Raw genomic sequence first — 13,205 nt, forward strand, 5'->3', positions numbered from 1 at the left:
TCGAGGGTCAGTTTCAGCACGGCAGAGGCCATTCATTCAGGCCTGCTCAGCCAACTCGCCCAGGTTATCATGGGGCATCTTCGGGTCATGGTTATCACAGTACTCAGTAGGGCCAGTCATCACTTAGTGCCCTTCCAGCTCAGAGTTCATCTCGTGCTCCATCAGTTCAGGGCTCTTCTATGCCGAGTGTATCTGCTAGTCACTCCGGTGCGGGGGGTTACCTTCAGTCCCCTTCTCCAGCACCTGGGAGTTGTTTTGAGTGTGGCGAGATGGGTCACATGTGGAGGCAGTGTCCTCGTCGTGTTGCTAGTTCGTCCCAGCAGAGGGGTTAGTCGTCAACTTCAGCGCCAGTTGCTTCATCACCACCCGCTCCGCCAGCTAGGGGTGGAGGTCAGTCAATCATGGGTTGTCCCAAAGGGGGAGGTCGATCAGGGGGCGGTCAGGACCGTTTCTATGCACTCCCAGGCAGACCCGATGATATTGCTTCAGATGCTGTCATTACAGGTATTGTTTCAGTCTGTCACAGAGATGCCTCTGTATTATTTGATCTCGGTTCCACCTTTCCTTATGTGTCATCATACTTTGCTCGTTATTTGGGTATGCCCCGTGAGTTTTTTGATTTACCTGTTCATGTATCTACCCTGGTGGGCGATAATGTTGTTGTAGACCGTGTGTACCGGTCGTGTGAGGTGACTATTGGGGGTCTGGAGACCCGAGTGGATCTGTTATTATTGAGCATGGTGGATTTTGATGTCATTTTGGGCATGGATTGGCTATCTCCATGTCGTGCTATTCTGGACTGTCATGTTAAGACAGTCACTTTGGCTATGCCGGGTGTACCACAGATTGAGTGGCGAGGTGTGACTGATTATGTTCCCAGTAGAGTGATCTCATTCTTGAAAGCCCAGCGTATGGTTGGGAAGGGTTGTCTTTCATATCTAGCGTTTGTGAGGGATGTCGGAGCTGAGGCTCCCAGTATTGATTCTGTCCCAGTTGTGAGGGATTTTCCCGATATGCTTCCTGCAGACCTGTCGGGCATGCCCCCGGACAGGGATATTGATTTTGGTATTGACTTGGTACCGGGCACTTAGCCCATTTCTATTCTGTCGTATCGTATGGCACCAGCGGAGTTGAAAGAATTGAAGGAGTAGCTTCAGGAACTCCTAGATAAGGGGTTCATTCGACCTAGTGTGTCACCTTGGGTTGCCGGTTCTGTTTGTGAAGAAGAAGGATGGCACAATGAGAATGTGCATTGATTATAGGCAATTGAACAAGGTAACAATTAAGAACAAGTATCATTTGCCTCGCATTGATGATTTATTTGACCAGCTTCAGGGAGCGAGGGTGTTCTCCAAGATTGATCTCCAAGATGATTTATTCGACCAGCTTAGGTTTTGCTATTTTGTTTATGTATCTTTCAACAGAACGTGTATTTATTCGTACCAGCTTTGCAGATTCCAAGTCTTAGAAGCTCATGAGTCGTACTACCAGGTCTTGGGTCAATTTGTAAATGTTCAGCTAATTCTTTACTATTTTCCTATAATCTCTTTTGGATTGTATTTTTTGTTAGTTGGCTTACCTAGCGGATCGACTTAGGTGTCATTACGACTAGTGATTTTTGGTTCGTGACACAAGGATTGCGAAGTTGAGTATTTGATCAATTTGCTATGTGATTTAAATGAATTTTTCTTTTCTAATTCTTGAAGTTATATTAGATCAGTTTCAGTTAGTTCCTTCTTGGCTTTAGGTATAAAGCTTTCTTGAATGTGTGGGTTTGTATGGACAGTGTTTGAATATCGATCTGGATTAAAATTTACGGTAAATAAGTTTTAAGCCTCTAAGAAGAGAATAAAAATATAAGACAAACAGAGTAAAAGTAATGGAGTGGTGAGGCAAAATATTCATTTACCTTCAAGAATAAAGATGGGTTAAGTTTATTTTGGAAATCCTAGGTTTTGGATTTTGTGGAGAAACTCTCTCAAACTTGTGGTCAGTTTCTTACTCTATCTGTATGTGAATTAGTATATTTTTTGTATGGTGAATTTTAGTCATTTAAATCAGAAATTTAATCCCGTTTTTTAACTGGACAGCAACTACTATTTTGGGTATAACTTTTTCTCTAAAAATCATATTGGGGGTGATTCAAAATCCTATAAAAAGATAAGAGATATAGCTACAATTGTTATAAAGACCCTGATGTCCAGTTCTATGGTTTACTATCTCAAAAATCTGCTGCAATACAGGGCAGAGCTGCTGCCCAGATTTTCTCCTTAAGAATTGTGAATTGTGGAGACCCATTTAGACTCCAAGTTTGTTTATATAGTGATGAGTCTTGCTCAATTCCTTCGGGAGGACAATAAAAATAAAGTTGTTTAAGAGGAAATATAGTTATCCATATGTGCTGAAAAATTATGATGAAGTTTTGAAATTACTAAGCACTTTAAAATGTTGGTATACGAATGCTAGGTAAATGTGTGTCATTGTGATCGAAGCTGAATGTTCTTTTTATTTTTATTTTATATATATGCAAATGTTATCGGAAGTGACTGTATGAAGACAATTAATCACATAAAATCACTTCGTTAATCTAGAAGGTGTATATAAGAAATTTCTCAATTGCCCTTTTAATTACTCCTTCGATGAGAATGTCCTATTGCCTTCTGTTATCTTAATCCATCTCTAAAGTTACCTTACATTCATAACAGATACTACAAATGGCCAGACTCAGGCTCAGTACATTTAAAATTTGACTCTCAGAATCTGAAGGTAATATCATGTAAGTTATTTTTCTTCGTTTGGGTTTCAAATTCACTTTCTTTTAGTTTTTTTGCAATAAATTTTCTGTGTTGGGTTGCTGTGAAGTTTGTGTATGACTGGTAATTTTTTTATTTTGAGGATAAGTAGAGTCACTTCTCGATGAGTATCATTTCAAGATCTCCTTATATATCACTAAACTGATGAATGCCTTTCTTGTGAAAGTATTACTATAATAAGATGAGAAATTAAACGAAACTATATTTTTGTGCTATAACACTAAACTAACAGATGTATTCGTGTGAAACAAGTTTGAAAGATGTACAGGTTTCAAAAATCAGATAGGAATTGATTACTCACACTAATTGACCAAAACAAAGAGCTAATTTGATAAATTATACACTGGCACTCCTCGTGTAACATGTGTAAATGGTTTGTTTTGCTTATGTACTAAATCAGAGAAGGGTTCACAAGAAATTGGGTATTCACTTGAGGCATAGACGAATCATGGAGAGAGATCAAAACTACCGCCGATATCTATCCATTCATAGATGACAAAATTTGTATCAATGGAGTTATCTATCAGTTGAATTACAGTATTTCTCTTTTCGGGTGGCATATAGTTGCTTTCGATAATTATTTGTGGATTAGTTCTTTTATGATCCCAAGACGAGGAATTATATGCTGATAGAAGTGAAGGGTAAATTAGCAGTCATAAATTTTGGGAAGGAGTTTGGTGGTGACATGGATTTGTGGATTTTAGGATTGATCCAAGGAGGACGATGGGAGAGGAATATTATTGCCTTTCCCTTACAATGGAATTTAAAAACCAACTTCTTGTTTTCACACGCATCATGAAGGAGAGATTGTGATTGCTGTTACGAATAGAACTCGTAAATTCTCTTATTTCTGTTATGATATCACAAGGAAAAGTTGGAGAGAATTCGAATTGCAATGGCTTCCAGCAAAAGGTTCCATACATCGCATTTATATTTATGCAGAAAGCCTCTTTTCATTGTCCAAAATTTTAAGATCTCATCCCCATCTTTGACCTGCAAAGCATTTGGAAGATACATGCTCTTTGTTTCTTCTTTTTCTTTGTTTTTTATTGTATGCAAGTCTATTTAGAGGGTTGTGTTCTATCCCTTGCTCAGTTTCCATTGATCTCTGGAATATTCAAGCATGCTTATACCATTGTTTACTCTCTCTTTTCGCTTAGTATTGCTCTTTTAATATTTGGACTTCTGAAAATTACCTACAAGGTATAGTAGTCAGTAGATCTTAGCGAATCTCCAAGGTATATCGGTGAATGACTGTCATGTATTATCTTCATGTTTCTTTGAACAAATAATATCATTCATTTTTGTTCAATAATTTGAAGATGTATTCAAGTCACAACAAAGGCATCAGCTAGCAGCGTTGATCTGCTTGAAGAATTTAAGTCTCAACCAACTAACTTAATACAGTATAAAATTTAAAACATTGTGATATGAGAGTGTGGAGGTTGAAAATTAGAGTAGGAGGTTAGGTAGTCGGCCTTACTAGTAGTACTAGTGTTAGCCTTGTATTTTCTTAGCTGTGGTTTTCTACTACTATTTGTTATTTCTTTTACTTCAATTTTTTTATTGGAGTGCTGATGTTATTGTTTGTTGCTACGGTTCCCTTGACACAGGTTAGTAGTTTCTTTGTACTCTCATGCAGAATTTTTAAACGGCTGAGAAAGTGCCACGTCATTAAATGTCAGTTTCTCCTTTTCCCTTTTTAGAACCCAAGCATCCTACCCGTTACGAAACGACCCGTCTACCCAGAAAATCAATACCCGTTCATAACCGGTCCCTCACCCCCTTTAAATAAACCCAAACACTGTCACTCTCATAACTGTTCACATCAAAAGCCAAAATTTTTCTTTTCTCCCAATAATCAAACACTCCCTTTTTTCATAAACTCTCACTACTCTCCACCATGTCTGAGAATCTAGAAGCCTCAAATGTCTCCAGTGTCGTCCCCACTGTATCTTCATCTCTTGAAGCATCGATGATAGAGTGTAAGTCCCATATGCTACCAAGTCCAAACCCTAAGTGTAATGACCCGACCGGTCGTTTTGAGCTCTAGCGCATCGTTCGACTATCTGAGGTCTTGAGTAGCTTCACTTCAGGTATTTTGACTTACACGTGTGGTCGGAATTGAATTTCGAAAAGTTCGGAGTTGGTTTTAAAGGAAAATTCTCATTTCAGAAGCTTTAAGTTAGAAGGGTTGACCAATGTTTGACTTTTTAGTAAACGACCTCAGAATCGGGATTTGAAGGTTCCAACAGGCTAATATAATGATTTTGGACTTGGACGTAAATCGGGTTTTGGATGACTCGGGAGCGTTTCGGCGCCTATTGTGGAAAGTTGGCATTTTGGAAGACTTACATAAATTTGGGTTGAAGTGTATTTTAATGTTATCGATGTCCATTTGGGATTCCGAGCATAGAAATAGCTCTGTATAGTGATTATGGTCTTAGGAGTGCGTCCGGGTGTGGATTTGGAGGTCCGTAGGTCATTTCGGAGTCATTTGGCGAAAGTTGAAAATTTGAAGGTTTTTGGCAAGATTGACCGGGGTGGACTTTTTGATATCGGGTTCTGATTTCGATTCCGAAAGTTGGAGTAGGTCCGTAATGTCAAATGTGACTTGTGTGCAAAATTTGAGGTCAAGGACGTGATTTGATAGGTTTCAGCATCGAATGTAAAAGTTTGAAGTTCTAAAGTTCATTAAGCTTGAATTGGGGTGTGATTCATGATTTCGATGTTGTTTGGTATGATTTGAGGCCTTGAGCAAGTTTGTGTCATGTTTTGGGACAGGTTGGTGTGGTTGGACGGGGTCCCGGAGGCTTCGAGAGTGTTTCGGGTGTTATCATATCATTTTGGGCTACTTTAGATGCTGGTTTTCTGATGTCTGGTATTGTTCTTCACGTTCGCGAAGAAGGATTTTGCTGCTGGGACTTTGTTCTTCGTGCTCGTGAAGAGATTCTCGCGTTCGCGAAGAAGGAATTCCTGTTGTCCGTCATCCGACTTTGGAAGCTTATATCTTGCAATCTATAAGGAATGTGGAGATGATCCAAAAATGAAAGTTGTATTCCTTTGTGTCTAGTTTTCAAAAAATCAAACCATTTGGTATTTGGAGTTGTATACAAAAAGTTATGGTTGGTATACTACAGGCTATCCGGGAAGATATTTGAAAATCGCTAAGAAGAAATTTGTATTGCACAGGGCTGACTTTGGCAGTTTATATCTCGAAATCTATAAGGAATTGGGAGATGAGCAAAACATGAAAGTTGTAAATCATGGTGTCTAGTTTTCAGAAAGTTAAACCATTTGTGATTTTTAATTTTTTTACAAAAAGTTCTGACTATTATACTAGAGGCTATTTGAAAAGAGTTTGGAAATGGCTTTTGAGAATTTTGTTCATCGCGAACGTGATGGGAGGCTCGCAAACGCGAAGAAGGAAGTCGAGCCAGTGTTATAAGTCCTTTATTTTGGACCTTGGAGCCATATTTCGTATTTTTAGTTGGGAACCTCGGGATTTAGCGATTTTGGAGAGGAATTTCACTACAAAACTTTGGGTAAGCATTCTTGACTCACTTGTGCTTATATTTCATGGATTAATCTTCATTTTTGCCGCTAGATTATTGATTTTTCAAGAAGATAACGGAAGTAATTTTTATAATTTCACAAAATGAATTTTTGAGTTTTAAATACCAATTCGAGTCGGATTTGAATAAAATTAGTATGGTTGAACTCGTAATTGAATGAGTTGTTGGATTTTTAAGTTTCGTCGGGTTGCGCGATGTGGGCCCCACTACCAACGTTTCGAGTGGAGTTGGGAATTTTTATAAATTGTTAAATTGCAATCATTGGAGTATATTTTTGATTAATTTGCACGTTGTTTGACTAGTTTCAGATTGGACGGCACCAAGTTGGGGTTTTAGAGCGAAATTGTGACCGCAAAGTGGGCTTTAAGACGAGGTAAGTCTCTTGTCTAACCTTGTAAGAGGGAGTTTACCCCATAGGTGATTTGAATTATTGTTTGCTACTAATTATGGGGGCTACTTACGTACTAGGTGACGAGAGTCCATGTGTAGCTACTAATTATGCTTATGTCCGGGTAGTCTTAGGTTTACACCATGCCTTGTTGACACCGTTATTTGATTATACTTATTATTTGCCTTGAATAGATCTAAGATTGAGGATTTCAAGATTTAAACATTTTCAGTTTGAATTTCTTTTTTTTTGGAAAGAATTGAGGAATATTGCGATAACTTTGAGAAATCTATGTTCACTCGCGTCGCAAGTATATTTCGCGAGCGAGGTAAATTCCATTACCCTCATGGGAGCGAGTCGTTCGCCTCGACAGGTTAATAGATGCATCTATAGTTCGTGTCGTTCGACCCTCGGCAATGCACATTTTATATATTTGTATGTTGGATCGGGCCATACGACCTCGGCATAATTCGTGCGTAAAAATTCTTGAAACCCAATTATAATTGATATTGTTTCATTGGCTTGAGAGATTAATTTGTTAAATAATGGAAATTAATTTGGGATTTACCATTAGTGAAAGAATTGTTTATGTATTCTTGTTATTGAGTTTTCAGTTGTATTTATATAATCCATGCTTAATTATAATTTCGGTACTTTATTGTTAGCCCATAGTAGTTGTCGAAGTCGATCCCTCGTCACTACTTCTTCAAGGTTAGACTAGATACTTACTAGGTACGCATTGATTTACGTACTCAACTACACTTACTGCACATTTTGTGCAGGTACATATATGTTTAGTGGTCTTGTGGGCACAGAGGCACGGCTATTGCAGGACTTATGGTGAGCTACATTCCATGTACGAATCCGCAGCATACAGAGTCCCCATCAGAGTTATTTACATACTACTGTCTAATTTGTATTCTAGACAGGTGTTGTATGTTATCATATTTCCTAGTTGATGCCCATGCACTTGTGACAGGGGATCTTGGGGGTTCCTACTGGATGTTTAGTAAGGTAGTTCACGTAATTATCATTGTTTCACCCTATAAATTCTATTTTATATTATTTAATTAATGGAAATTATGATTTCAAAAGTAATAAAAATGAGTAATTAAGTGGATCAATCAACGTTGGCTTGCCTGACAGCGGTGTTCGACGCCATCACGACTTATAGTGGATTTTGGGTCGTGACACTAAGCAAGATTCCCAACCACCCACTACCTCTTCTTCAACCCAATCAAGTTTTGGTTCTCATCGGAGTCGCAAAACTTCGAATCCCAAGAGGTTTGTGGCTACTACCTCTCCTTCTGCCTCGTCAGAAAAAATGGCTAAGGGAGAAATAGTAGAAGGAGAAGAAAATCAGGAAGTCTCTAGTCTGCAAGTGGAAGAGAGTTCTGAGGTACAACAGAGTGTGGTTTGTAATCGTGAAGAATCAGCGATGACCACCCCAGGCCTCAATTTGAATGTTGTCGATTCTATATGTAATATTTTTCCTGTGCCTTCTGACTTTTCTTTGGGGTTAAAAGAACAAGAGGCCATAGAGAATATGTTGTCAATAGCTGCTGAGGGAAGTTTGGTTGGTGGTGATGCTGGTGTGTCTGAAACCATTAGGTCTCAATGGGAAGGTGATAGTCTACAGGTAGAGTGTAGGGAACTGGTGCCTGTTGAAAATCCGGCACCTGAAAGTACTACTGGGGAACCACATGAGGGACCTGATCCCTCAGCCCAAGAGGAGCCCTCTGCTCCTACTTGGGATGAAACCCCATGTTCCTCAAAAGAACCCAGGGTCAGTACTGATCCCGCTCTCTCTCCTTATTTCTATGCTGAGCCATTCACCATTGTTGACGAAATGAGATCTCTTTCTAAGGAAGAGAGATAGTGAAGAAGACTATGACAATGTGGCTCTTGCAGGCTTTATTATTGCTAGGAGTAGAAATACAACTCCCAAGGAGCCAACTCCAAAAAGACCTACTACTAAGCTGCAAAAAAGAGAAACTCTTGAATCAGCTTCTTAAGAAAAACAAAGAAGAAAAGAAGAAGAGGAGGTTGGTGCAGGGTGATAAGGTAGTGAATAAGGAAGTAGTGCCTCCAGCACTTGTTGTTGATGTTGATGACGAGGTAAATAAGGAACCTGATTCCTTAGTTCGTAAGTCCTCCAAGAAACCTACAGTTCCAAGACCTAGGAAGGAGTCATCTGTAAGTAACAATAGCAATGTTGAAGTGGAGAAGTCCGGTGAGAAGGTGGGTGAAGAGTATAGTGAGAAAGTGTCTGAAAAGTCTGGAGAAAATGTGTCTGAGAAATATGCAGAGAAAGGGAAAAGTTTGAGAAAATCTGTGAAACGGAAGGCTGGTGCCAATGAGGAACCAGGTTCCTCCAAAAAGGCCAAGGTGGGCATGACCAAGGATGAAGGAAGGGAAAATTTGAGAAATCAGAAGGTGTTGTAGGGCAGAACATTTGCCCCTGATATTCTTGACATGACAAGGATGCGCCAACTGGTTGATATCTGTGAATTTCAACAGTGGACACATTTGTTCACAAATGATAGTCCCAAGGTGTATGAGGCAGAGGTGCGTAGATTCTTTGCCAACTTTTTCACAGTAGAGGATGACAACATCTGCATGAAGGTGAATGGTGTTGACTTTATGATGGATGAGGCTGTGTTGGGAACCATTTTGGGAGTACCTACTGGCAGAATATCCTCCATTGAGAGGACTTGTTCTCCAAACTTCAGAAATGTCATCTTGAAGGATAATGCAGTGCAGCAAGGGGAACGGGTACATAAGGAGCCCTCCTTCCAGTGTACCAACTGATGTTTGAAATGGTGAACAAAGTTTTGCTCCCACGCGTAGAAAGATGTTCCATTACATCACGAGCAGACTTGTTTCTCATGGAAGCACTGAACGCCTACACCACTATAAACCTGCCTGGTCTCATGATAGAGCATATGAAAAAAATGGCAAATTTTAAGGACGGTAATCATGGATTGACTTACGGGTTCCTACTCACTAAAGTATTTGACTTCTTCAAAGTCCATTTGGGAAAGGCTAAAGTGGGTACTCACAAGCAAACCTTCTCCAAGACCACCTTAGAAGAGTATGAGTGCATTGATAAGAAAGGAAGGGTTGGCAGCAATTCTACTATCTCAACTGATTGAAGCTCAGAATATTGCCAATGAAGAGATAAGGATGCTGAAGGCACGGAATACTATTCTCGAGGGACAGCTTAGTTAGGCTCAGAAAGCACCTGGTTCCAGCAGTACACAAGGCACAGAGGTTGCCCGCCTGACTAAGAAAAATACTGAGCTCAGGAAATAGGTCGAGGACCTAAGTGAGAGGTTGCTTAACGAGTAGACATCAGCAAATGCTAGAATGGATATCCTCCTTAGAACTCTTGCCTCTTCATCTGTTCCTCCCCATTCCAGTGCTCCTTAAAATTGTTCCCTTCCTAGTATCTAGTTCAAGTTGAATGTCCTCTGTTTTGGTCTCTTTTGTTTTGATGTGTTTGGTGGCTGGTACTTTTTCTGTTGTTTTATTTTGTGGATGGCTATGTAGCAAATGGTATTGCTAAGTCTGCTCCCTATTTATTTCCAAATTAATGATATCGCGTCCTTTTGCTATGCTCCAATGCTTTGTTCTTAGTCATGTTTGTGTGCACACATGTGGCATGAGTTAAGCATGTTGGACTTCTTTTTGCGTATTACTTGTTACTAATTTTTTTATGATGCCAAAAGGGAAAAAAGTGTAATTCAGGGGGGATAGGTTCAGGGGGAATATAGGAAATATTCATAGTATCTCTGGTTCTCAGGGGTATTTCAATTATAAGTTTGTCATCATCAAAAAAGGGAAAATTGATAGGTTATGTGTCATATTATGCTTTGATGATCTAACAAACTTAATATTAAGAACCAGATAGGGAAGCTATTCCACATCCTCAAAGTGCTCAAGATCAACAAGTCTCAAGTCTGGGACATGTTCCATCACTTAGAGTCAAAGAAACAATAGAGGGAACAGATGGACATCAGTTCCCTTGCTAACTGTACCAGTTAACGCCCCACAGCTGTAAAGTCGTTCCAATTGTTCCTCTGGACACACGCAACAGTGCAAACAGTGCTGTAGTCACTTTATGGGGAATAACCTTGTACCAAACATGCTTGTATCATTCAAATGATGTCACTTGTGTAATATTAACATGAAGCAAAGGGAAAACAATACACTTGAACATTTCAGAATTAATCAAGCTTTCTCTCAAGTGTGTTGCCAACTTGTAAGTGACATTCAGGGCTTCAAGAATGATCGAGGCCAACCCTGCACTACTATTGAGCAGCGAGAGAGGGTCGAAGTAGCTTTTACCCGATTAAGGTCAGGATCGATTTCCACAGGGAGCTAGAAGTTGGAGTTGGGTTTCTATCTAAATGAGAGTTGTGTATGTGTTCCGAATTACACTTTTAAACATTTTTGGATTTTTGTTTTACTTCTAATTTTATTAAACTACAATGCTAAATTAAACTAGAATAAGCTAAGAGTAAACTACTACGAGTTGTTCAAATGGGTAAAAGGCACTAGGGTAGTGACTTTCGCCTAGGTGGTCAATTGACAGGTACTTGATTCTAAGGCATGATTGACAATTTGGGGAGTATGATATAACCGTTGCACGATTCTACCCACTCTACACCTCTCGGTGGTTCGAGTGATTTTACCCGAATTGACTTTCTCAAGAGCAATTGGGTATGCAAATTTGCACAAGCAATCAAGGTTCAAGTCGGGTATTACTATCTCTAGGTTTAACCGTTTAATTGGGTCTATCAATCTCTTGAGTACGCCCCAATTCCTTGTTGTACCAATTTCAGAGACTTAGGCTCTCTTTCTCAAGAAGAGCCTAAGTCAACGAAACACAAACAAGTGTTTGCAACCACTAATTCAGCAATTAAATATGAAATTAGTCCAAATATCAAATACCTATAGACAATCAAGCATCCAAAACACAAGACCCACCAATTATCCACACTAGGGTTGAGTCACAACCCTAGCTTATGGGTCTAGCTACTCATAATTAGAGAAGAAAACAAAGAAATAGATGAAGAAAAACTCATATTAATTAATTGCTAAGATAAACTAGAAGATTCAATGTTCAAATAAAGCTAAAATTGCCCAAAAAAGTTAAAGGAGCGGAAGTCACGAGCGCAGCTCAGTACAAAAACTATCTGATGACCTAAAAATGAGAAAAGAAGATATTTATACTAAGCTAAAAAATTTGGACAAAAGTACCCCTGCGGGGCTAGTGCGGACCGCACAAAATCACGTGCGGCCATACTAAGGCTCTTGACTTAAAATCCAGCTCTCTGAACTCGGGCAATGCGGACCGCATAGAATCGAGTGCGGTCGCGGTGGCTTCTAGTGCGGTCTGCATTAAATGGAGTGCGGTCAGCATTGGCTTCAATATGCAAACTGGCACTTCTCTGATCCTTGGTTCTATGGACCGCACTAAATCGAGTGCGGCCGTAGTGACTCTAATGCGGACCGCATTAAATCTCATGTTGTCGTATTGCCTGTTGGCCTGGAAATCAGCCTCTCTGAACCTCACTTGTGCGGACCACACAGAATAGTGTGCAGCCGCATTGGGCCTATTTTGTCTGAGCTTTGTCTTGTCTTGGTACTTGTGCAAGTTTCACTCCTTTTTGAGCTGATCTTTGACATCTTGTCACTTTTGTTGATCAAACTTGCAATCAAGCACAACTTGTGAGACTTTTGGGACTATTTTGTACAAATTTCTAATCAAAACATAAGCAAGAAGGAGTATAAAATGTATCAAAATCCCTAGTTATTAAAGAACAGAGAAAAACATAACGAAGGACCAGTTTCCTGCACTATGTTATTACATATCCTTAGTCATGTTGTACCTTTGTTAAAGTGATTTATTTGTAATTCCTACTTAGCTTAGTTAGAAGTAACTGTGTAGGAAACCTTTGTAAAACCATAAACCTTGTGTTTATGTCATGACTAGAGTTAGTCGAGTTGTGAGCTTTATAATATAATTATTGCAAAGAGGCTTTGTAATATAGCTATTACAAAGGAGTTTGTAATATAGTTATTACAAATGAGTGAGAGATTAAGAGTTTAATTTCTAGGTTACAATACGTTGTAATCTGAAATTTCTTGGTTAGTGAAATTGAAATCCCACAAGTATAGGTCGTGGTTTTTAATCCCGTGAGCTGGGAGTTTTCCACGTAAAATTCTGTTGTGTCATTTACTTACTGTCGTGTGTCTGTGTTCTGTGGGAACTAATAAAGAACCAGGTTCTCTATATAGTTTGGTGGACCCTTAGTTTCTATCAATAAATAAAGAGCTTGCACATAAACAAAAAGTAAAAGAAAATAAAACAAAATTCTCATTTTCAGAGCCTTTAGGCATAAACCTTTTACTTAGAAGACT

The sequence above is a fragment of the Nicotiana sylvestris genome, chromosome 6 (genome assembly GCF_000393655.2).
Source record: "Nicotiana sylvestris chromosome 6, ASM39365v2, whole genome shotgun sequence".
NCBI lineage: Eukaryota > Viridiplantae > Streptophyta > Magnoliopsida > Solanales > Solanaceae > Nicotiana > Nicotiana sylvestris.